This window comes from Psammomys obesus, unplaced genomic scaffold, assembly GCF_907164565.1.
Source record: "Psammomys obesus unplaced genomic scaffold, mPsaObe1.curated_primary_1811, whole genome shotgun sequence".
Taxonomy (NCBI): Eukaryota; Metazoa; Chordata; class Mammalia; order Rodentia; family Muridae; genus Psammomys; species Psammomys obesus.
In genome coordinates this window covers 988,236-993,556 of record NW_026596100.1, presented here as the reverse complement: position 1 = coordinate 993,556, position 5,321 = coordinate 988,236, and positions in this window count along the sequence as shown.

The window sequence follows — 5,321 nt, the reverse complement described above, 5'->3', positions numbered from 1 at the left end:
GTGTCAAGTCAAGGTCGCAGCCTGTCCCTACTGCGTGGTGGTGGCCCCCAAGCAAAGGGCTTCAAAACTGCCATTGTCAGGAATCAGTTGTGGTGTAATGTCCGGTAGTCTCTAGATCATTTAATTACTGACTTTACATTCCAACCTCCTCCTGTTTTCAAGTGAGTGGGAATAAAATTTACTCTCCAGCCCTGGTGAGCTGGGCTACCAGATGCCATTCTGCTTGGTACCTGGGGAGTTTGATCCACACAAATGTGTGCATGTGTGTGTGTGTGTGTGTGTGTACACATGGAGGGGCGGACATATTATTATACTAAAATCATAACAGTCTGAGAGTCTGAAGGAACCCATGGGTTTTATTTTTCCCAAAAGTCTATGCTGCTTCCTAAAATAAATAAGCTCAGTGTCTCCTGAAGGCAGTTGCCTTATATTGTTATGTTTCCACAGACTTGAATAAAAATGATTGCTCATTCTCAGCTTTCACTTTTAGCTGTTAAATTGCATCTTCAATGAAAAGGGATAAATGACAATTGCTTGGAAATGACCTCATCCCCAGACTTCTCTCTTAGCTTGATGACAGAGTGGCATCAGGCAAGTAAGAACGTGGCAGACTGGAAAAGATAAGCATTTCTTGTTTGAATGAGTTGTGAGTGCCATCAGCTGGGTGGATGTTAATATCAAGACTGAGAAAGTGTCTCCTGTGTGTGTGTGTGTGTGAAAGGATGCTCACGGGGTTAATATTTGATTATGAGGTCATCAATTTGCTCATGCTTACTGTAAATTTGAGTGTGTTTAAAAGACTATTTCTGCTTTGCACAGGAAAGGTGCTAACTCACTAATCAAGATCAACTGCCTTCTTACTTGCATTTAATCTTGCTAGTTTGGTTTGCCATTGCGACTTCTGATAGCTGAAGGGATTGTCCAGATTAAAATACATTTACAGGAAATGAGGGGCAGGGTAAGGAATAAAAGTAAATGTCTAGGCAGTAACCTACCGCTGGGGAACTTTAACATTCTCTTCTGTTCTCCAGAGGCGCCTTTGTATTTTCTCCTCACATTCACAGCTATGTAGAGTGTGCCTGGCTACATCTTCTCTGATGTTTGGCATTTTTCTTGAACTATCCCATGGTGCAAGAGAAATGGGTATTGCCTTTAAAGTATCATATGTTTTAATTTTGTGGTGTAAAGAACTGATTTAATTTGGAAGCACAATTTTCAAGTTTCTTAACTGAGTACTGGGATTGAAACGAAAGAAAAACGATGTTGACCCAAAAGTAATAAGGCCTCACAACTTACAAAATAGTTTAAATTTTACTTAGAATTCTTACAGCCATTTTATTTAAATTGACATCTGATCGCCAAATAGCTAGCCACTATTTTATAAGAAGAAATGGTGCTCTGAAAACCTTATACTTAATTATAATTGTTTTCTTTGAAGTTTTTACATGTTTTTTAATACATGGTAAATAAGCCAGTTGCAATAGGTAAAAAGAGATCTGTGTGAAACCCTAGTGAGGGTAAATAACTAACACTTGCTGAATGCTTTATCTGATGCACTAAGGACAGATGGCTGTGGAGCAGGCAAAAATCAGGAATTCTCAACAGAACCTTTGATTAAAGAGTCTGTATTCATTATTTCTTGTTGAGGACATTAATCTCTCCAAGCCTTTGTTCTGCTGAATCACAGTGCTTCTAGACTTGGAAGTTATTTAACATGTTGTCACAGGACTGACGGAAATGTTGTCTTTTTCAAGAAGAAACAAACTGTTGTTATCCTGGCTGCCATTTTCCAGGGCCCAAGTCAGAGCTTCATAAGTGGGAACGGGAATTTGTAAGAATAAACTTTCGTGATGGGAGCTGATGTGGAGGAAAACACTGCTCTAAAATTACTTACCCCGTGACCCGAGCACCTGGTAGTCAAACTTCCATCTTCTGGACCTGAAGATTCATCCCAGGATCCCTGGAACTCTTCTAGGGACCTGTTTGGAGGAAATACTGTAAACTGAGCTTAACTTGAATCAGATCTTCCTGCTATATAGACAGCTTCAACTGAAGCTGAGAGAGCCTGACAGAGGGAGAGCCTGTTACTGATTTGTTTTCTCTTTTGTTCCAAGAGAGTCGATTTAACGGCTTCCCAGGCACTATCGGAATGTGAGGAACTGTTTGAGGGTCACTCAAAATGAATAGCACTATCAGTTCTGACTGGAGATAAGCAGGATTAGGCTGCAGGTGTGTCTGCTGCTCTCCTTTGCCTCTCAGGGCCATCAAAGCTTGGGTGAATTTCATCACTGCCTTGGAGAAGGCCTGCCATTTGTGGAGTAATTTTCAGCATGTTTTGATTGACCTTGAATAGTTTTTCCAAGGCTTGGCAGAGTTGATAGTTCCACATTTGAGATGCTGAGTGTGTTTGTGTAGTTGATTCCATGTGTGTGCACGTATCCATGTCATGAGCATGTGTGTAAATCTACATAGCATTAGACAAATGTGAGATAATAAGCATCAACCTTCACTAAGTATTGAATTTCTCTAGATATGTTATATTCACTCAAATGCTGTTACTTAATTTCAAGATTTTATTATCCCAATATTTTCAAAAAAAGAAACTGAGTCTCATAAAAATTCAATTGTCCCAAAAATGCCATAACATTTTAACATACTTTTACTGCCTTCGCCATTAAATGCATCGTGTGATAAAAACAGGCACATACATATAAATCCAGTCTCGGGCACTGTAATGACCAGAACAGCCGGATTCATGTTCCAGGCTTTCATTAGAACTGTTTACAGAATAAACAGTGGTACAGCACCGTTATTAATTTTTCTTTCTTCAATTAGCTTTTGTTTAGTTTGTTTGAATCCATAATAGATTAGCTCAAAGTAATCATGTCACTTACAGTGTTCATCTGACATAACAAGACGAATTATTTTAATAAAAAGCAACCTCTCCACAATCCTTTCTTCAGAGGCATGAAAAACAAGGAATACGTTTTGCCTCTGCCTCATCTTGATGGCCTCTGAGCTGGGAAGCAGTGACGCCACCCTCACAGAGGACAAAGATCATGCTATGGGTGCTAGGCAAGACCTACATGAGGTTTAACTGGAGTATTTCTTAAGAAAGAAATGTAGAGACAACTTCTGCGTGGGAAGCCAGGTAACAGGTGAAGAGGGAAAGAGCGTGTAATATTGGATGTTAGAAAATTTCTAATTTTCACTTATGTGAGGGATAAAACTGAGGAGGAAAAAATTATTGAGCAAGCTAGGAAAGAAGATGGAGCAAGTTAGTCAATGTTGAGATTATAATATATTTACAATACATCTCCCTTCCTTTTTCTCCCTCCAAACCTCCTCGTATACCTCCTTTTTGCTTACATTCTTTTTGTGGAGATAACTGTTATTGCGTGCACATATAATTATATATGGACATGTATACACACATATTCCTAAATATTACCTGCTCCATCTGTTTAATCTTATTTGTACGTATGTTTTCAGGGTTGGCCTTTTTGGTATTGGATAATGAATTGGTGATAATCCATTGCTGTTTCCTGGGAAGAATTATTTCTTCTGCTCCCAGCATTCCTCACTTACCTGTAGTTCTTTGTATATGACTGTGACCTTGTAGGCTTTTTCCTGTTCACATCGACGTGTTCTCCATTGTCATCACTGTTCAGCTCACATTTGGGCAGCCATGTTAGTGAGCTGCATGTATGTAGCTTCTGGTATTACTAGGAGACACACTCTCACAGCAAACTTCCTGATCCTCTAGCTCATACAATCCTTCTATGCCTGTTCCCATTATGTTCCCTGAGCCTTTGATGTAGGATGGTTTGTAGATGTATCCATTCGGACTGGGCTTCACAGTTCTGCCTTTGATTGGCTGTGGTTTTCTGTACTGCTCTCCATCTGTTGCAAAGAGAAGTTTCCTTAATGAGGGCAAGGGCTACATTGTTGTTAGGAATTATGCTGTTTAATAAACTAGCGGTTGTAGAGTCTCCTTCAGTAGCATCGACTTCATGAACACAGAGTAGTTAGCTAGGTTTCTAATACCAGGCATGATTTCTCCCTTGTTGAATAGGTCTTACGCCCCATGGTAGTGCTGTTGGCCACTGCCAAGCTCTGCATTCCACTCCTGCACCTTAGGGCTATCATGCCATGCTAGTTGATACGATTCATAGGCGCCATAGCTAAGTAGGACTATTGACTGACCCCTCCTTTGGAAGCTTACGTTGGTCCCTTCTGGTCTATGAAACTAGTCTTCAGAGAGGAGGAATTCAGGTCAGTTCTAGCTCATGGACCTCTTGGCCTTATTTCTGCAGGGTATGGTGTCTTCAGCATTGGGGACTTACCTTCCTCCTCTCAGGGAGAACAGCCGAGGGCTACAGCCACAGGCTGTATGTTTTGGGAGTCTCTTGGGCAGCCCTGCCCCAACAATTCAAAAGATGGCTTCTCATGTCTGGTATTAGGATTTTTGTTAAGTGGTCTTTGGCTCTTGGAGGAAGCATTGTCAGCCCGGATGAGATAAGCTCATTAAAACTATATAAGTTCATCTATGCAAATAATTACATGTATTGTGCTTTTCTATTTTAGGTAAATAGTTAATAGCATGGTTCCTTATGGCTTTTTCAGATGTCCTTATTATTCCTTTAACTACCCACCTCCTTCTTCTGTATTTCTCTCCCTCCTCCCTCCCGAAAAAGCTCCCCCTTTCTTATTTCCTCCATCAAATCGTGTGGACCTTGCTAATCCCCTCTCTATTGCTTGGCAACAGCCATATCTGGAAATGCTCCCATTTTACTCTACTAGTTTCTGCAATTACTCCAGGCTGTGTACTCATGTCTGAAGATTTAGAGCTAGGAACCCCCAATGAGAGAGAATATGCAAGTTTGTCTTTCGGGGTTGCTTCACTCAATAATCTTTTTCAGTTCCATTAATTAACCTATAAAGTTCATGATTTAATTTTTAGTTATAGCTGAATAGTATTTCATAGTATATCTGTACCACAGTTTTATTACCTATACGTCAGTGGTAGGACCTTTCGGTTGTTTCTACTTCCTAACTATCGTGAACGGAGAAGCAGTGAGCATGACTGAGCGCATACTCTTGCTCACACATACTATAGCTAGGATCCATATATGACAGAAAACCTGTCTGTCATTCTTGCTCTAGAATATATCACTTAACACAGTGATTTCCGGGTCTGTGCTCTTAGAGATCGCATGATTTCCTTTCTCTGTACAGCAGAGTAAAATTTCATTGTGACTTCATACCAGCCATTGAAAGAATAAAGCCCTAGCATAATGCTGTCAACACTATTTTACAAG